The sequence below is a fragment of the Triturus cristatus genome, chromosome 5_2, assembly GCF_964204655.1.
Source record: "Triturus cristatus chromosome 5_2, aTriCri1.1, whole genome shotgun sequence".
NCBI classification, from domain to species: domain Eukaryota; kingdom Metazoa; phylum Chordata; class Amphibia; order Caudata; family Salamandridae; genus Triturus; species Triturus cristatus.
In genome coordinates, this window is record NC_140588.1 from 766,531,870 (window position 1) to 766,553,254 (window position 21,385).

Consider the following 21,385-nt stretch of genomic DNA (forward strand, 5'->3'; position numbering starts at 1 on the left):
GAGCACATTACTAACCCGTGAGGGTCTCAAGGCGCTAAGGGAGGGAAGCTGCTACTGCTCGAACAGCCAGGTCTTGAGAAGTCTCCTGAAGGTCAGTAGGTCCTGGGTCTGTCACAGGTGGATGGGAAGGGTGTTCCATGTCCTGGCGGCGGGGTGGGAGAAAGACCTGCCGCTGGTGGTGGTTCGGTGGATGCGTGAGACGATGGTGAGGGAGAGGTCAGTGGAGCGAAGCTGGTGGTTAGGAGTGTAGAAGGTGAGTCGTTTGTTGAGGTATGTTGGTCCGGCATCGTGGAGTGGTTTGTGAGCGTGGGTGAGGAGTTTGAAGGTGATTCTCTTACTGAATGGGAGCCAGTGCAGGTCTCTCAGGTGGGCAGTGATGTGGCTGTGGCGGGGATGTCGAGGACGAGGCATTCGGAGGCGTTCTGTATGCGTTAACGTCTTTTCTGGAGTTTGGCCGTGATTCCCATGTAGAGGGCGTTGCTGTAGTCCAGCCTGATGGTGATGAGGGCCTGGGTGACCGTCCTTCTGGTTTTGGTGGGGATCCATCCGTAGATCTTGCAAAGCATGTGGAGGGTGTTGAAGCAGGAGGAGTAGGCTGCGTTGACTTGCTGGGTCATTGACAGTGATGAGTCCAGGATGAACCCCAGGTTGCGTGCGTGGTCGGTGGGTATCGATGCAGCTCCTAACGAGGCCGGCCACCAGGAGTCGTCCCAGGTGGAGGGGGTGGAGCCGAGGATGAGGACCTCCGTCTTGTTCGAGTTCAGCTTCAGGCGGCTGTTCTTCACCCATTCGGCGGCGGCCTTCATTCCTTTGTGGCAGTTGGTCTTGGCAGTGGCGGGGTCCTTGGTGAGGGAGAGGATCAGCTGGGTGTCGTCTGCATATGAGACGATGTTGAGGTTGTGCGATCGGACGATGTTGGTGAGCGGTGACATGTAGACGTTGAAAAGGATCGGGCTGAGGGATGATCCTTGGGGTACGCCGCAGGTGATTTTGGTGGCTTCGGATCGGAATGGAGGGAGGAGGACTCTCTGGGTTCTGTTGGTGGGGAAGGAGGTGATCCAGTCCAGGGCTTTGTCACGGATCCCCACATTGTGGAGGCGGGTGCATAGGGTGTGGTGGCAGACAGTGTCAAAGGTGGCCAAGAGGTCTAGGAGGATGAGGGCAGCTGTTTCGCCGTTGTCCAGCAGGGTCCTGATGTCATCGGTGGTGGCGATGAGGGTGGTTTCGGTGCTGTAGTTGCTCCGAAATCCGGATTGGGACAAGTCCAGGTTGTTGTTCTCTTCGAGAAAGCGGGTCAGTTGTCTCTTGACGATCTTCTCGGTGACTTTCACCGGGAACGGGAGCAGGGAGATGGGCCTGAAGTTCTTGAGGTCCGTTTTGTCTGCCTTTGGTTTCTTGAGTAGGGCATTGATCTCGATGCGATTCCATCTCTCCGGGAAGGTGGTGGTCTCGAAGGAGCTGTTGATGATCTTCCAGAGTTGGGGTGTGATAATGGAGCTCGCTTTGTTGAAGATGTGGTGGAGGCAGGGGTCTGACGGTGAGCCGGAGTGGATGGTGTTCATGGTTTTGATGGTGTCGTTGTTGTTGATGCGGTTCCAGGGAAGCTGGAGGCCGGTGTGGCTTGGGGGTGGTGAGTCTGAGGTGTCGGCGGCTGTCGGGGGGTCAGAGTGTTGATGCTGTCATGGATGTCTATGATCTTGCGTTGGAAGAAGATGGATAGCGAGTCGCAGAGGTCTTGTGACGGCGGGATGTCGTTAGAGCTGGGGTGGCGAGTTTTTTCATGATGGTGAAGAGCTCTTTGCTGTTGTGTGCGTTGTTGTCGATGCATTCCTTGAAATATGTCCTTTTGGCGGTTCGAATGAGTTGGTGGTGTCTGCGGCTGGCGTTCTTGAGGGCTGCGTGGATGCCCAGTGTCTGTTCTTGGTGCCACTTTTTCTCGAGTCTTCGGCAAGTCTGCTATGATCCTTGGAGGTCGGTGGTGAACCAGATGGCCCTGCTGTTGGTGCGTCTCTAACCCTGGGTGTAGTTCGCGAAGTAGCGCTACGCGTAGCTATGCAAAGTGCACGAACTGTGTAGTACCCTGTTCACACTATGCAAGATGCCGTTTTCAATGATTGCACAGTGCGGACAAGCATCCGGCACTGTGCAATCATTGAAAACGGCATCTTGCACAGTGCGAGCTGTAGTTTTCTGCCGCTCGAGTAGATTTTTACTCGAGCGGCAGCTTTCTCAATGCGGACTGGTAGATTCTCGTCGCGAGCGGTCACGAGCATACGCGACCACTCGCAATGAGAAACCTGACCTACCCGCGTTGAGAATCTACCCGGGAGGTTTATGTTCCACGCTCGCGATCGGCAACTAGATGTTGCTGATCGCGTACGAGGAAAAAGTCTCGCCTGGATGTCATTTTCCTTGCTCGCGGGCGCCAACTTGACGTTGAGGACCGCGAGCAAGTAAAAAATGACCGCTGCGCTATGCTACGCTATGCGTGTTTGCACTGTGCTCCGTGCAATTCGCGTAAAGTGAAGTAGCGCAAACTACGCGAGCGTAGCGTAGCGTAGTGCTATGCCCAGGGTTAGTTTCTTGATCGGGGTGAGGGTGTTGGCGCAGTAGTTGATCCATTGCTGAGGTTGCAGGCGGCTGTGTCAGTGTAGTCGGTTGGTGGGTCTAGGGTGAGGGTGGTGATTAGCTGGTCTTCGGTGACCTTGTTCCAGCTGATGTGGGGGATTCGTTGCAGGTGGTTTGTGTGGTGTTTTTCACGAAGGAGAAGTGGATGCAGTGATGGTCGGTCCAGTGAAGTTCGGTGGTGTGGCTTACGGTGACGTGGTTGCTGGTGGAAAAGATGGGGTCGAGCGTGTGTCCGGTGGAGTGGGTGGGTGTCGTGATGAGCTGTTTGAGTCCGAGGTTGACGAGGTTGTCGAGCAGGGTGGTGGAGTTTCTGTCGTTGGTGTTCTCGAAGTGGAAGTTCAGGTGTCTGAGGAGGATGTAGTCTGTGGAGGCCAGTGCGTGCATGCTGACGATGTCTCTGATGGAGTCGCTGAACTGTGGTCGGGGTCCGGTGGGTCTGTAGACAAGGGTTCCTCTGAGGGTGGTGTTGGGATCGATGTGGATCTGGAAGTGCAGGTGTTCGTCGGTGCTGATTGTGTCTTCGGTGCTCGTCAAGATTCTAAGGGTATTCTGGTAGACGATGGCGATTCCTCATCCCGGTCTATTGGTGCAATCCCTGCGGGTAATCTTGTAGCCATCTGGGATGGCTATGGCAATGTCGGGCGCTGAAGAGGGGTTCGTCCAGGTCTCAGTTAGGGAGGCAATTTCCGGGGAGGATGAGTTGAGCAGGTCCCAGAGTTCAACGGTGTGCTTGTGGATGGAGCGGGTGTTGCGTAGCATGCATCTGAGATGGTTTCGACTTGTCCTGGAGGGAGGCGAAGAATGTGCAGGTGTTTGCTGGCTGTTGAAGCTGCAGTTTCGGCAGGTAAAGGGTCCGTGGGTAAGCTTCGGGGTGGCCTACAAGCAGGTGGTTGATCGGCCGGCGTTGAGTGTGTGGAGGATGTTGGCGTTGTAGCGGCGTCGGGTGTCGTGGCGCTCGCGGGGGCCAGGAGGTCTGGTGCTAGGTGTGGTCCAAGCGCGGACAGACTTGCCTTAGGCGCACGAGGGAGGAGCGGCTGGGAGGTGGATGGGAGGGCAAAAGGGTGAGTGAGGGGGGCCGGCCCACAGAGGATGCAGCGGCGTGAAAAAATGAACCAGGGAGCTACGGGGAGAGGAGGGCAGGGAGCAAAGGACAAAAGGCAACACAGTAGCCCAGAGGAGGGCAGGAAAAACAAAGGACAAAAAGGCAACACAGTATCCCAGAAAAGTGGGCAAACTACAGCATAAAAACAAGAGCAGGCACAGGAGGCATGAACTCGCAGCAGCAGCGGTAAGAAGGACACGGGCACAGACAGGTGGAGCTAGCTGTGCGGCATGGGAAGTAACCTGCCTGAACACAGGGTCAAGGGTCACTCTCCTCACTGCGCAGCGGCCGCCATTAAGAAGGGAAGGTGGGAGGGAGGAGCAGCTGGGAGGCGGGTGACTGGGTTAATGGCTGGGTGGTGGGTGACAGGGCGTATTTACATTCACTCACACACCCAAAACACCACTCATACACCCACTCACTCGTAAAATATACCAACTCTTTGTAGAGCAAAGACTCATGCAATGGTGCTATTTAAGAACATCATTTATACTTGCTTGTTGTATTTAAAATAACACGCTTGTTGCAAAACTAAGCAGCTATTGGATGGAGAGCCATGACAACAGGCCGCATCAGCAGAATTTGGCTCCTGCTTATGTGCCATAGTTAAAAGCTAACTGGCACATGCATCAAGCAAAAATCAAGTCGCAAAAATACCGAATCGCTAAAATCACCCGCTAGCGAGTGGCAAAAAACGAATCCCAATGCATCAACACCAATAGTGAAAAAATAAAGAATCACAAAATAAATCCCCGTTAAAAGAAAGAATCGCAAAAAACCTCCCCGTTAAAATAAAGAATCGCTAAATAAAGATTCGGAAATACCGAAATTACTAAAAGCGCCTGGCATTAGCTAATCGCAAATAACGATTCGCTAATGAATGCATCAAAAGTCGCAAATACCGAAAATCCCAAAAATCGCTATTTTGCATGAGCAGATTAAGGGGAATCAGAACCAGGAGGAAAAGTTGTAGAAAAAATTAAAACAAACCTGAAAAACTCCCAAGTGTTCCACAGATGCAATCAATCAGAAAGCCATACAAATTGGGCCTGGAGACCCTGTTTCCTTTCACAAAATGGCAGCTCTCTACGTGCTTGCAAGGAGGATGAGAATAAATGCAGCAGCAAGCGCAGGAGAAGGATCCAGGAGAGAGTATTCAGAGTGTGCATCACTTTGCTAGGCCAAAATGAGGATGAGGTATACGACAAGTACCGTCTCAATCGTGCAATGATAATGCGCCTAATTGCGGACCTGTAACCACTACTGCAGCACCAGACACGTCGGACCAATGCCATTCCTGCGCACGTCCAGGTCCTATGCAGCCTGCACCTACTGGCGTCAGGAAGTTTCCAGGGGGTCATAGCGGTAGCTGGAGGCGTATCACAAAGCGCACTATCACGCTTCTTCCGTAAATTCATTGATGCCATGCTGACAATGATACATACCCACATCAGCTTCCCCACAACCTCCCAGAAGATGGACCACACCAAACAGGAATTCTATCATGTGGCCCAATTCCCCCATGTCATAGGATGCATTGACTGCACGCATGTCCCCATCTGTCCACCCTCAACCAATGAGTACATCTTCCGTAACAGGAAGTCCTATCACTCCATCAACATGCAGGTCGTGTGCGATGCCAATCACATCATCACGGACATAGTGGCACAATTTCCAGGGAGCACACACGACTCCTATATATTCAGACACAGTGGCATCCACAGGCGTCTGCTCAATGGATAATTCGGAGAGGGACGCCTGCTTGGTACACATACCTATTCATAACATCTGCATCACACATGTATCATCATGACTGACGCTAAGCCTTTGCTTCCATCCTGTAGGTGACAGTGCATACGCCCTGCGGGAATATATCCTCACCCCCTACATCAACTCAGCAACACCACAGGAGCAATGCTACAACGTGGCCCACATAAGCACCAGCAATGTGATTGAGAGGACATTTGGGATCCTGAAGAGTCGCCTCCGGATCTTACATAAGACTGGTGGTGCCTTGCAATATAAACCAGACACCTGCTGTAGGATTGTAGCAGTATGTGCCATGCTGCACAACATTGCAACCAGAAGGGGGATACCCATAGAGGTGGACAGGAATGACAACTACTGGGATGACCAACCAACTGCACAACACCGACAGTCACACGTTCCAAACACAGCTGAAGGTCAAAGGAGGCAGACATACATCTCACAACATCATTTCAGAGCCAGGTAAGAATGAGCCATGACGATTTCATTAGTAGTGCTACTGTTTAATTCACAGGAGCACTGATGTATGTAATGTTACACAGAAATGCAAATAAGAGTTCCCCCACACATCATGGGCAAAAACATGACCGTTAGATTCACGGGAGTGCAAATGCTAAATTAAAGTGGGCCATGGTTACCCCACCATGGTCAGGGATGCAGGACAGAATGTCTAGTGGCGCTTCCCACGAACGCCCAGCCTCCTATCGCGTGTCTCCTCCACCTCACCACGCTGTGTCTCTGTGGCTGTGGAGCAGCGCAAACTGCGCCTCCTGGTGCAGGTCTCCATCACCGAGACGCTGCTTACACTGGATGCAGCCTCACTGCTATCCTCCCCTCCCAAGTTGCTGCCACTGAATGTCCCTGACTGCAAGTGTTCCACTGCAGTGGTCACCTGGCCTAAGGCCTTCACCACGTCACCACAGTAATGTCCGAGGTCCACCTGCAGTGACACGGAGCAGTGGGACAACACAGCAGTGCTGTTGCAGAGCTTTGTGATGGGCCTGGTCGATGCTGTGGAACGGAGCAAGTTCTGTCTTTGCCTCCGGCGCTCGCTGTGTTGTCCTGCTCGTATGGCACGGGTGAGCTCCTGGAGGTTTTCACTAATGTCCTTATTGCCCTCTGCCACAACTGTGGTCATGTGCCGCACTGCGTCAGTAAGAGTGCACATATGTTTTGCGAGACGTGAAATGTTGAGGTTCATTGTCCCCATGTGTCTCCCCTGCAGGCGCTGAACACGCAGCATCTGAGCCTCGACTCCACCATAAATGTTACTTGCCTGGTCGGCTCCCTCGGCAGTACTGCGCATGGACCTGCGCCGCTGCGTGACTCTGCCACGTGCTGGTGGTGGTGCTGGCGGTGTGACACCTGTAGGACATGGCCCAGTTGTGGGTGCAGGACTCGGGCATGCATCCATCACCTGCAGGGAGGGGACTTGTGCCCTGCATCTTGGTGGTTTTGTCGCAGGTGTTGATGGTGGTGGTGGTGGTATTGTTGCTGGTGGAGGTGGGGATTGACCCTCCTGCGGAGTGTCGCCATCGGAATCAGCCGGTGTTTCGGAGATGATGAGGCGCTCACTATCATCCGAATCCCCAGGAGATGCATCTGTGTATGAAACAGTGCATGGTTAGTTATTTTTGTGACTACATCTGTTTGTCATTCTGCATTTATGTCCTACAATGAATTACATTATTTGACTCTATGTTGGTCCTGTACTGCTGATCTAAAATTTTTTGCATTTGTGACTATACATGCACACTTTGAAGACATGACTACGACTCCCATGATGCAATACTGATGTGAGGGCATATGTGTTATGCACTTCTGCCTGCACACTGTGATTGACCTGGGGGGATGGGGATGGGTATACGATACGCAGTGTATGGGCGCAGGCATGCATCCTACCTTGTTCAGTGGTGGCTGCGCCAGAGATGTCCATCTGCGTGACTCCGACGACCGCCTCTGGCTCAATGGTCCCCTCGACGAGCTCCTCCAGGGTAGTGTTAGCAGGTACTGTGGATGGCCCCCTCCTGTGCCAGCTGCCTCCTTGACCCTTTCAGCAATTCTTTCCTTGGCCCTCTTCCTGAGGTCATACCACCTCTTCTTGAGGTCGTCGATGCTGCGGTGCGTCACTCCCACAGCATTCACCCTCTCCCTGATGCGAAGCCAAATTTTCCTCTTCTCAGCTTCGGGCACCTTGAGTGACAGCTTGCCAAACAGCTTGTCATGCTTGCTGCTCACCCCCTCAATCAAGTGCTCCAGTTCCCTGTCAGAGAACTTTCTCTTCCTCTTCCTGGGCGTGTGTGCAGTGCCTGGTGAATCCTTGTCCATCCTGGATGAGGGTAGGGTGGATGGTTTCAAAGAGAGGATTCTCTTGCCTCAGCCTGTGTGCTCTGCCTCCTCCTGTGAGCTCCTCAGGGCAGTGAATGAGGGTGGGGCTGCTTGACTTCCTGGTTGTGATGTCATCAGCCCGCTCCAGGAGCGACCCGTTTTTTGCGAATTAGCTAATACCGAACTCGCTAATACCGATTTCGGTAATACCGAACTCGCTAATTGCTAATCGGTATTTTCAGTACTCGCTATTGTGTAATCGGTAATTATTAGCGATTTTTAAGGAATCGCTGAAAATTAGCAAATCTGTTCATGCATTCCGAAATGCGATTCCTTGTTACCGATTTTTTATTTCTCGCTAATAATGATTCGCTTTTCAGGATGTTGATGCATGTGCACCTAAATCCCTTTATAGCCATTACTCTACAAACAGTGTTTTTTTATTTTGCTTCTTTGGAGGCCATTCACATCTCTCACATTCATGGGGAGTTAATCAAGATAGATTCATTCACTGCTATCATTTGAAAGTCTGCTGCCTGTACATAAATTGAGTGCTGAACTATATTTTATTGCATACAAAGGTCTTCTCCTGTGACCCCAAGGGAATTTTGGTACCTTATGAACTTGATAATTATTCCCTGAGTCTCCATTCAGAACACGAGTGAGACCGGTACAGACAAGGAATGTGACACAGTCCTTTGTTACTTTAGCATGGTTTAATGCAGTTTGATGAGATTTTCCTTTGGACTGATTGTGATAAATTTACAGGTGTGGGTCTTTTTGCTTGATTACCTGGTGTCTCCCATTCTTATTCTGTAATGATGATGACACCGTTCTAAATAATTTAACATATAGGTCGAAAAGTTGCCAAACTTCTATGCGCACTGTTTTAAAAACAAAATCGGTTGTGTCCATTGTCCGTAGTATGAGCGCAGTTTGTAACAACATATTGCGACAATCAGTCATATTTTGCACAAGCACACTATTTAGTCACTTTACTCACCTTCACTTCCCCATCACTCTGCAGGAGCACCTTATCGTTTGAAAAAGAAAAACTATGAATGCTATGCTATTAATGCATATAATTAAAGTAAATAAATGCACTTATCACATTATTGAGATAAATCTGTATGAGATTTCTTTACGTCACTATTGCCATGGAAATCCAAGGCTAGACTTCCCCGATAGGGACACCCGTTTTTAGATAATAAGTGTCCGGCCTAGGTCCCTGGGTTACTGGATTGCCCTGTTTCTTTCTAATACACTCTCAGGAGGTAGATGTTTGCCTTTTCTTGGTAGGAGATGACAACATAAACCAAGCAGAAGAAAACATAACTCCGCTTTCTGCAAGCAGGAATTGTCAAACAGCTCCGGCTTGCAGAAAGAGGCATTTTCATCTGTTTTCCTGCATGTAAATATACATTCCGGGAAAGAGAGGAATACATTTGCAATGACAGACAGGAAGCTGCCTTTCAGCAGCCCCCTGTCTGTTAGAGCAATGCCAGCTCCTGCAGAAACCCCTGTGGTCCCATTACACACTGGATGCCCTAATGGCACCCAGGTGACATGGCCAGGCTTTGAATATGGTTTTCTGGGCCAAAATTGGCACTGTGCAGGGACTTACATGCCTATCCTCCCCCATTCAAAAAAGGCTGGTCCCCAGGGGATGAGGTCCTTGGGCCAAAATTGGCCAGGCAAGGGCGGCAGCATGGCCCTCTGCCCATATTACTAAAAAAAGGAACGTAAAAGATGGACCCCAGGGGATGGGGTCCCCAGAGCCAAAATCAGCCTGGGGAGATCGGCTATGCAGCCTCTCTTCCCTCTCTTCCCTAAAACGAAAAAATAATTTAAATTCCAGGCCCAGAGGGATGAGGTTCCCGGGGCCTAGGGAGAGGGGGTGCGCAGCTCCCTACCCATTGGAATAAAGCCATGTTCCAGTGAATGGGGCCCTCAGGCTGAAATCGGCCCAGGGTAGGGGGGCAGCATTGATCTCTTCACCTAATAAAAATACATTTTTGCAGAGAGGTCATCCAAGGCCCACTCCCTTTCTCCACCCTCCTGGTGCACTACTAGTTAATAGAATCCTTGGGGGCCAACAACCCCTCCTGTTACCACAAGTAAGTCCCACACAGCGAGATTGCTGAGAGTTTGTCGGAGGCCCCACCCCCTTTCATAACCAGTCTGCAAACGCACCTCCTGACACCCTACTTGTTGGGGGATGAAGTCCCCTTGGATGCTGAGGGTCTTTGGGGGCCAGAACCCCTCCTATTACCTCCAGTAAGCCCTGCACACAGGATTGCTGAGGGCTCGTGGGAGGCCCAACCTTTCTCCATTTGTTAGGAAATAAAATTATTTAAAAAACGTATAAATTCACTGAAAAAAACAAAGTTTACAGGGACGTAATAGTTAGTTTCACATTTCACTTACTACAAAACCAGAGAGCCACTAACACATACACAAAGCCACTAACACACTCACTTACAGACCCATACAGCCGCTCACACACCCACTCAGACTCATATAGCCACTCACATACCCACTCATATACTTGGAAAGCCACTCACAAACCCACACAGCCACTCTCAAACCACTCACACAGCAACAAACACACCCACTCACAGACTTATACAGCCACTCACACACCCATTTACCAACTCACAAAGCCATTCATACACCCACTCATATAGCCTCAAAACTATTCATACCTACTCACAAATCAGTACCGATACTGAGACACACACTCACAGGTCCATACAGCCAATCACACACCTACTTACTGAACCATACAGCTACTCACACACCAATTTACACACTCACAAGACCACTCACACACCCATACAGCCACTCATACACCCTCTCACATACACATAGAGTCACTCACACACCCACTCACCCACATCTACAGCCACTCACATACCCACTCTCAAAGGTTACAGGTTACAGTTGGGAAATAAAATCAAAACCCCTTTACAATTCTCCCAAAAACAGAGGCCACAGGGATGTTACAGTTAGGATATAAAATATAAGAAACCTTAAAAAATTCACTTAAAAAAACTAAAGGTTATGGGGACATAATAGTTAGGAAATAACAATAAAAAACATAGAAATTCACAGTAAAAATCAATGGTACAGTGATGTTATAGTTAGGAAATAGAATGTAAAAAGCCTTAGAATTTCACTGAAAAAACAAAACGTTCCAGGCACATTATAGTTCAGCTCAGATTTCACATGCACAAAACCATAGAAATTCATCAGTTATAGTCACCGAAGACAACTACAACTTGCGCACAAGCATTGCACTGCTTTTGAACTCACATATTACATCACTCTTGACATGGCAAATGACATCAGTCATGACATCACTGCTGATATCTCAAATGACATCACTCAAGATCTCATCTGCAGAATCACTAATACCCACTCAAACACCCACTCACAGACCCATGCAACCAGTCAAACATCCACTTACAGACCCCTACAACCACTAACACAACCGCTCACATCCCCACTCACAGACCCATACAGCCTCGGATACATGCACAAAAACACTCACAAACATACTTTCAGACCAATAAAGCCACTCACTTACATGCCCATACAACTACTAATATACCCGCTCACACACCCATAGAACCACTCACACACCCAATTACAAATCCATTCACACAGCCATACAGCAACTCGTATCCCCTCTGACAGACATTTACATAGCATTTTTTAAGCTATGGAGGGTTAGCTGGCAGACACATCTCCCGAGTTCATCTGATTGGCTGCCGCCACATCAAGAGCTGCCTTGCTAAGATTTGGGGCTCAGTCAAGAGCCCTTGAAAAATGTCTAACAATAGACACAAGGGGTCAGGATAGAGGTACCTTCCCCATAGGCATGGTGGGTATCCCCACAGGGGCCCAAAATGTTTTTTTTTTTTTAAATTTGCCACAAAAATCATGGTGGATCCATGAATAAGTGTCAAAGTAAGAAAAACACAGTATGGACTTCTGCACTACCATAGAAAACAAAAAAACCCATGCGGTAGGATTCAATGTTTTGTGAAAAGGGGAGTGAGGCCCCCACCCTGAGGCTCTTGCAGACCCTGGGGACCCTATTACTTGGGGCTGATATAATCATAAAGGGTAGGGTATATGCTGTCCCTCTCCCAGAGTCAGAAAAAATTCTCAGGGACCACAGCCCCCATGGCCAGCTCAGTCACTGTGTCCCAATGAGCCCACCGCAAGGACACTGGAGTTTCCTTACAGCAAGACCATGGGCAGGAAAGGCATATCTGCTCCCACCCAGGTGTTATTTTAAAAATTCTTCTTGCTTGCAGCAAAACATGGTTTTGCTTGCAGGGAAGCTCAGATTGCTCTTGCCTAGCAGAAGCAAGAGCAGTTCCAAATGCACTCAGGATGGGTGCAAGCAGGAAGCCGGTGGACCACGGGTGCCCTTGGACTCCCCTTTGGCCACAAACATATGTTTTGTAGGCACCCCAGGTGCGTCCCTGGTGCCAATATTGGCTCAGGTAGTGGTGCCCCTTCCCCTTAAAAAACATAAATGCCTTCAGAATTGGGTCCTCAGGGCCACTGTTGGCTTTGGGAGGGGGAAAGGAGTGGGCAACACACCTTCCCTCTAAAAAAAACACCCTGGGGGATAGTGTCCGAGGGGCAGTAAAGGCTTGAGGAGGAGACCCACACACATTCATAAAAACACTTGTTGGCCGCTGCCAGCACCCATGATAAGTGCTGGCAGGGGAATTGACAGGTTTGTGGGGACAATGTACTTCCCCTGCGGCTCCTATCAAAAGGGAAAATGATCCTAGGTGGGCACTGGGACACGTAAAAATAAACTTTAAAAAAATGAATAATAAATTTGCAGCAGGAGGTGCTTTTTATTATTTACTTAAGGGAGGAGCATCCCATAATTCACAAGTGAATTTTTTTAATTGCGTCACGTCATTCTTTTGGTGCCCCAGATGAGGAAAGGGCACCACCAAGCAGTTATCTTAATGTTATCTGGTGTTACAGGAAGAGCAGCAGCCCCAAAACATCTTTAAAAAAAAAGGTGCAAATCCTGGGTCATTAAAGCCATGACCCCAAAATAACTTACCATATTTTTTAAAGCACGTCAAGGTGGAACTCTGTTCTTCAGCTGGAGTGCAATGCCCTTTTGTGGTTGTTTTTATGATTTTATGTTGTGGACTGAAAATGTTTAAAAGAAAGACATGTTTGACATTTTATTCAACAATTTTAGCCCTCCAAATGCTATCATAATTACAATGTTTCTGTTTTTGTTAAAATGTTTTATAATAATCACCATTAGTAGACATTATATTGTGTGAATTATTAAAATATAGATTTGGTTAAAAGTATTGGTTATTTTTTACAAAAGATGATACATCTGATTATATATATATATTTATGTATAACTATATATAGAGTTAGATAGATAGATAGATAGATAGATAGATAGATAGATAGATAGATAGATAGATAGATAGATAGATAGATAGATAGATAGATAGATAGATAGATAGATAGATAGATAGATAGATAGATAGATAGATAGATAGATAGATAGATAGATAGATAGATAGATAGATAGATAGATAGATAGATAGATAGATAGATTGAAAGATAGACATGCTCAGCCCATGATGAAACCAATAGGCCCACTTATTATGTTTTCATGTTAACAGCCATGCGTGGCATGGGGTTAGATGTGCACAGGACAACCCCATGTTGCACAAAGCCTTGAGTTGGCTGTCTACAGGGGGTTGGCATTACGTATAGCATTTAATTTTCAAGAAAACTCAGAAATTCATTGGAAAAAACAAAGGTTTTTAAATTATAGTTAGGTATTGTGATTATATCTTACTTAGAAATTCACTGAAGAAACCCAAGGCTAAATTGATGTTGTACTTAGGTGACAATTTCAGTTAAAACATACCATTTTAAACTAACATAACCACATAAGGTCACTAGTTGTAGCTATCTCAAGTAACTGTATCTGGAGCCCTAAGGTAACTCGCAACCTCACCATACACTGCTAATTGCCCCATATATGACATCACTCATGACATGTTCTATGATATCATTGAAAACATCAATGCAACATTTGGAATGACATTGATGACAAATGTGTGCATGGCAGGGTGCAAGATAGGATTTGTTTTTCAGACAGTCCAATGCTTGAATGCCCCTTTGTAGAGGCGAGAGTTAATCATTGTCCTCGTTATCTTTCCTCCTTTCAGAAGAGAAAAAGAGAGCCAGACAGGTTAAGAAGTGGAAGGTTGGAGGAGGAGCTTCGCGCGCATCCAAGATGGTCGAGTGAGCACAGGGCTCCACGGACCCTTGCCGCTCCTCGCAACTTATCCTGACATTATCCTGGATTTGTGGACGGATTCTGGAAGATGAACCTTGGCTGAATCCATAACTCTTCTCAGAATGAAAATCGGACTGGGGAGACCTGAAATATGGCGTCTTGCATTTTGGAGGCCCACCTGGAAGCTGTGCCCGGTGCTTTGGTGAACCGTGGGGCCGGGGAGTAGTTGAACAACAACGGCATCGGAGCCTTGCCAATGACCGCGCACCCACTTTCAGTTTCGCTTTTGCACTTCTGCATGTCCTGATCGCGGAGCTACTTTGCACGGCTGGGGCGTCCTCCGGCCTTGGTACTGGACTGATTTGTGCCTTTTTCTCAACTCTCCCGAGCGGGCTCTCGGACAGTCTGTGTCTGATCTGCTGGTGCCCCTTTGCTATCGGTCCGGGCGGACCCCACCGGCGAGCATCGCCCAACATGGGGGGCAAGGGGGATCCCGAGAAACGGAAGGCCAAGACATCCCTGCGTGGAGGACCAGTCCAGAGTAACATCATGGATCGCTATACCCAGGGTAAAGGGACCCCCGGGCCGGCGGGTGCCGTCATGGAGGACTCCGGTGGGGGTCCGTCCGTCCCCACGGAATTGTCGCTGCAGGACGTTATGGGCGCCATCAACGGCATAAGGGAGACCATCACCCAGCAGTACGAGGCTCTGGCCCGTAAAATTGACACGGTTGCCATTGATGTTACGTTAATCCGGGCGGATCTCTCTAAGACTAACGAGAGGGTTCAATCGCTGGACTTGAGGACATCCACTCTTGTCACGGATGTATCAGACCTCCAGGCAACTCTTGGCGATCTAAAGTCTGCAAACGACGCGATGTTCCGGCGGCTGGAGGATTTCGAAGGTCGGGCACGACGCAATAATATCCGTGTCATAGGTGTACCGGAGACTTCCAACAATCGTCCGGTGGACCTTATGGTCGAGGACCTCATCCTCAATCATCTTGCTCCTTCAGGCCTGAGCAAGTTCTTCGCCGTGGAGCGTGCCCATCGTGTCCCGGGCGGTAGGCCTCGACCAGGCGCTCCCCCGAGGCCTATCATTGCAAAACTTTTTCATTACAGAGACCGGGATGCGATCTTGCAGGCCTCGAGGGTGCACGGCCCAGTTAAATATGAGAATTCCTCTGTCAACCTCTTCCCGGACTTCACCCATTTCGTTCAGAAACAGAGAATGAGCTTTCAGGGGGTGAAGCGCCGTCTTCGAGATCTGGACATCAAATACTCTATGCTTTTCCCTGCCAGGCTTCGTGTGGAATATGAAGATCGGACTCTCTTTTTTGAACGCCCCGACACAGTGAGTGACTGGTTGGATTCCCTGCCAGAACCGGGAGACCGAACTGGGCGTACTGGCGGTGCCGAGGGCGGTGGGCCTCTGCAGGAATAATTCTTGGCTCTCCACTTTGACATTTCCTTCTGTGCTCAGCCAGGTTCTACTTCAATTGTATATTTTGTCTATTAATGTTTCGTCTGGGTGCGGGCGGGGACGGGTCCCTTTCCTCCTCTAGGGTCTTTTTGTAGCATGGGATTGTTAGGGCGACAGGCACACTGCAAGTTGGGGGGGCTGTATAGTCTGCAGGGGTGCAGGGTGGGGGGATGGCAATGGTGTGGGGGTGGGAGGGTGGCAGTGGTGGATGGGTTGTGTGTTTTTTCTTTTTAAGGCGGTGTTATTGTTTTCTTTCAGTTTCAGGTGTCTGGCTGCGTGCCCGGGGACTCCAGCTTCTTGTGTTGGGATGGGGGGGACGGGTTGAAACTGATGTCTTGGAACGTCAACGGATTGGGGGACCGTATCAAACGTGGGGTTGTGTTGCAATATTTGCGTCGATTGGCCCCTGATGTGGTATTTCTTCAAGAGACGCACTTGGTGGGAAATGTATGTCATGCTATGAACAGGTGGGGCTACCGACTGGTCGCACACTCTGGCTTCACCACTGGCTCCAGAGGGGTGGGCATCTTGCTGCGCTCTTCCCTTCCACTTGAGATTGACAAAGTTACTCTTGATGATAGAGGGCGCTATGCTTCATTGACTGGGCGGTGGGAGGGGCAAACTCTTTCATTGGTTTCGGTCTATGTGCCCCCGGTCCTCCAGACCTCCACTTTTTCTGATGTGGGTCGTATGTTACTTGAACTTCCTGATAGTCTCCTGATTGTGGGTGGGGATTTTAATTCCGTGATTTCTGGCGAGTTAGATCGTTACCCTCCCAGGGCCCTCTCTGCCGCCCAGGCGTGGCTCGGCGGGTTCTTGGACACTTTCGGTCTGGTGGACTGCTGGAGGTTGATACATCCGACACAGAGTCAGTACACATTCCACTCCGGGGCCCACGGGAGTCTCTCCAGACTAGATTATTTTCTAATGCCCGCGGCCCAGACCACCCGGGTCCGGGAGGTTAAGCACCTGGCCCGGGGCATTTCCGATCATTCCCCATTGTGGCTCCTCTTCGATACCGGGATGCGATCCGCCGGGCGGATCGCCCCCATTAACCCCTGGTACTTGCGTGACCCCAAGATTCGCACGGGTCTCATTAAGTCGTTTGATCAGTATTTTCTGGAGAATGAGGGGTCCGTCTTGTCCTCAGTGTCCCTGTGGGAGGCCTTCAAACCGGTCCTCCGAGGACACGCCCTATCCCTGATCGTGGAGGCCAAGAAAGCTAAGAACGGGGAGGTGGTTGCGTTGGAGGCTGAAATATCGGGGTTGGAGGCTGCCTTGGAGACGGGTGTCACTCAGGACGGGCTCCATGCCCTCAACTTGAAGCAGTTCGAATATAAGTCCCTTGTTACGGATGCTGCTCGGACACTGTATAGAGAACAGCAGGGTAGACTGTATGATGCTGGGGATAAGGCGGGTAAATTGATTGCTTGGCTTGATAAGAAGGAGAGAGTGAATCGAGTGGTCCCCGTGCTTCAGACGTCGGAGGGAGTGAGTGTGACTGACCCTGGTGAGATTGTGGAGTGTTTTGCGGACTACTTCTGTGCTGTGTACTCCCCGGTGTCTACTAGAGATGAGGCTGACTCTCGTCACTTGTTGAAGGATATTGCTTTGCCCGGCTTGTCGGTGGAGGAGCGTGAGCAGATGGATGCCCCACTTTTGGTCGACGAGATTGCAACCGCGATTCGTTCCCTTCGCTCAGGCAAGGCTATGGGTCCCAACGGACTACCGATTGAACTCTATAAACTGCAACCGGATAAACTTACGCCATTTCTCCGTCGTATGTTCTCGGAGTCGCTTGAACTCGGCTCTCTCCCTGATGACCAACGCCTGGCCACTATAGTCGTGATTCCCAAGGACGGTAAGCCTCGGGACCGTTGCGCCTCGTATAGGCCTATTTCTCTGCTGAATGCAGAGCCGAAAATCCTTGCCAAGGTTCTTGCGAACCGCCTGCTTACTGTTATTTGCGATCTGGTGCATCCGGACCAATCCGGTTTTATCCCGCACCGGAATACGGCCCTTAACTTGCGGCGCCTACATGGCGTACTTGCAAGGGCGGAATATCTTTCAGAGCCGGCCATCTTGGTTTCCTTGGACGCCACAATGGCCTTTGATACGATAGAATGGCCGTATCTTTGGGCCACCCTGGCAAAGTTTGGCTTCGGGGCGGGATTTATTAATTGGGTTAAACTCTTATACGCTGCCCCGCTGGCACAGGTGGTCGTTAACGGGAGGGTTTCCCGGCCCTTCGTTCTTGGGAGGGGCACTAGGCAGGGGTGTCCGTTGTCTCCTCTGCTCTTCGCGTTAGCTTTGGAACCGCTCGCTGCTTGGCTCCGTTGGGAACCGTCGATAAGAGGGATCCAGTGGGCCCCTGGCTTCGAGGATCGTGTTTCGTTGTACGCGGACGACATTCTCTTGTACCTCACCTCACCACGTAAGTCACTCAATGTGCTCTTTGACATCCTCACTTCCTTCGGCAAGAACTCTGGTTTGATCATTAACTGGTCCAAATCTTGTGTCTATGCTATATCCGGTGGCTTTCCTCTCTTGCCTTCTCGTTTTCCCATTAAGGCGTCCAGCTCCGGCTTTACGTACCTGGGGGTGTATGTCTCATTGGATCCTGCTGTCCGCTACGAGCATAATTTCCTTTCTCCACTTCGGAGATTGAGGTTAGACGTGGCCCGTTGGCGTAAGCTTCCCTTGTCTCCCCTCGGTCATGCGGCACTTTTTAAAATGATGTCTCTTCCCCAATTTCTTTACGCACTTCAGAACTCCTTTGATATTATTCCGGCGGCTTACTTCCGGGAAGTGGAGAGCTTACAAAGGAGACTTGTTTGGGGCGGTCGTGCACGTATTGCTCTTGCAAAGCTGACTCTCCCATGGTACGACGGGGGCATCGCGCTCCCGGACATCAGGAGGTACTATTGGGCTTCCCAGCTATCTGCTATTAACCATGCAACGTACTCACCTGGTCCGAATCCGGCTTTCGAAATGGATAGATTTTTGTTGCCTGGCGGCAACTTTAACAGAGCGCTTTACTCTCGATCGGCTGGGAGGACCTTAACCGGTCCCACTAAGATTGCAATACGCTTGTGGAAGGCTGCGAATGGGGCCATGGGCTGGAATGATCGCTTGACGGGCGCGACCCCCTTGTTTGCGTCTGAAAGATTGGGAAGCCTCTGGACGACGAAGGGGTTCAAGCGTTGGGACACGATTGGCATCAGCAGAGTAGGTGACCTTTGGGTGAAGGGTGCGGTTAAATCCTTTGCGGCGCTGCAGAGTGAATACGAATTGAGTGAGAGGGAGTTCTTTCGGTACGTTCAGGTTCGCCACGCTTTGCTCTCGGCCATCGGGGCGGGGACTGCAGTCCCTGTGTCTTCGCCACTTGAGGACCGCATACTCGACGGTCACTTGCCCGACAGTACTATTTCCCTTATCTATAAAAAACTAATAAACATTCGGGCGGATCTCCTCGTGCGTCTGCGGGAGGCGTGGATCGGGGATGGGGTGGAACTGGACGACGAGGACTGGCAGTCTGCACTGTCCTCCCCTAAGGAGGTGGCCATACCCGCGCGTCTCCGTCTTGTCCAGCTTAAAATTCTCCACCGTGTCTACGTGACGGGCCCTCGTTTAGTTCTGATGGGTTTCTCTGAAGACGGACTCTGTAGGCGCGGCTGTGGGCTCAGCGCCACTTTTCTCCATGTTCTCTGGGAGTGCCGTAAGGTTGCGGAGTATTGGCGCCGGGTGCATGCTGTCATGGAATGTGTCACTGGGGTCGCCCTGTTGCCTGAGGTTCGCCGCTGTGTGCTGAACGTGTGAGAGCCTAACGATTATAATGCGGCTCAGACTCGGTGGGCGGTCCTTGGGAACATGGTTGCTAAGAGGGACATCGCACAGCTTTGGGGCTCCCGGCGGCCTCCCACCGTGTCAGTATGGAAGGAGAACATGGACTGGTGCATGTGCAGAGAGAAGACTGTGTATGTGGCCCGGGGTAAGCCGGGGGCGTGGGATAGAATTTGGGGACAGTGGAACGCGTACCGTGGGAACATCTGCACACCCCCCCTCGTGGACTCATCTGATGCTGCCTTGTCCCCCTGATTCTGAGGTTCCCGGACTATTGCATTTCACCTATAGATGGTTGTGGCTCTCCCGTCGCCCCCACCTCCCCCTTGATCATCCTCATTGACCACCCGAGGGTGGAGTTGGTACTGTGTGGTCCCCCAGCCGTGGTTAGACGCCTCTTTTTCGATGGTTTCCGCCTTGTCTTTTGGTGTTATTTTATTTCTCCTTTTTTGTTTGTATTTCTAAAAATTTATGTATCCGGATAACTTCTGAGGTGCACTCAGTACTTTGTCAATTCGGCTGAGCCCCAGGGGGCCCATTGCTTCCTTGACGTTGTTGAACATGTATATATTAGCGGCCGGCCCTGGTGGTTGTAGGCCCATGTTTGTATTGAATTTTTCGGTGCAATAAAGGTTTTTCAAAACAAAAAAAAAAAAGAAGTGGAAGGTTGCCAGCAGCAGCATGATTGAGGCCCAGGTGGGTGATTGTGCTGGAGAAGATGCACTGGCCACAAAAGCCGTTCCTGATAGTGCAGGTATGTAATGTTTATTATTTTGTTCTTACTTTTAACTATTACTAACTAGTGTGTATTATGGCAATGTATATTTTTCATTTTCAGAATTTTCCCTTAGTCTGCTTTAATGTTTGTAATTCCCACATATTTTCTTGTATTTTCTATAGTCCCTGTTTCCATAACTGACTTCCTCCTGTCTGTAACTATTTTATCACCCCTTTTTATTACAGTGCAAGAAACCTTAACCTCACTCCTCTTAATAAAATCTTTGCTTCATCTCTTTGCCGTGCATGAAGGGAGACTGACTTTTTCCATAGCTTTCAGTGTCGAAATTTCAAAACTGTATGAATCAAGGGGAGGAGCAATGTCATTTTTAGAAAACTGTGTGTAAGACATGGAAACTGTTTTATTTTTATGGTTGAATTGGAGGGAATTAAAGGATTGCTTAGTCAGACAGTAGATTTGTTTGCCTCTAAAATGTACTTTTTTTTAAAGAGTACCTACTAATTAGTACTGTTCAATCTCCTCTTTATTTTTCCTTGTTTCAGGACAGCCCCCCATCCTCCATCAGACTAAAGCAAACTCCATCTTTGCAATCCCTGCTGGTGCTGCTGGAAAGTCATGTTTAATATTTTCTGCTTTTAAGCTAGTATGCATTAGGGCCCTCTGTATTTTCTCCAACTTCCACCTATCTACTTTAGTGTCCGCTTTAACCATGCATACCTATCTCCTTGTGTTTTCTTGTATATTCCCCAGCTTCCACAGCTGGTGTCCTACCATCTGTAGCTTTCTTCCCGTGCCTTCTTAGTAACCTTTGCCTCACCCATCCTTTACATGTCTTGCTTTTAAAGGAAGATTCTTGGTAGGGTAAAGAGGAGCACAGATTCAAGTATTCAAAACATGTAGGTAAACAGTAGACTTTATTGAGCAAACAGTCTATAGTGTAGGCACTGAAATGTTTATCATGGACCCCAACAAGGTTCCATGATGTCATGACTGCACTGCTTTGCGGGATACTATCGTATTTTCCTTCCATTCCTTTCACACCTTCATTGTTTTTCCAATCTTTTCGGAGTGATATCCCGACATAATGAAAAAAATATATATACTCAGGCCATCAAATCTTTTTAAGTGATACTTTGGATAGTAGATAACTCAACATTAGTGATGTATTGCTTTTGTAACT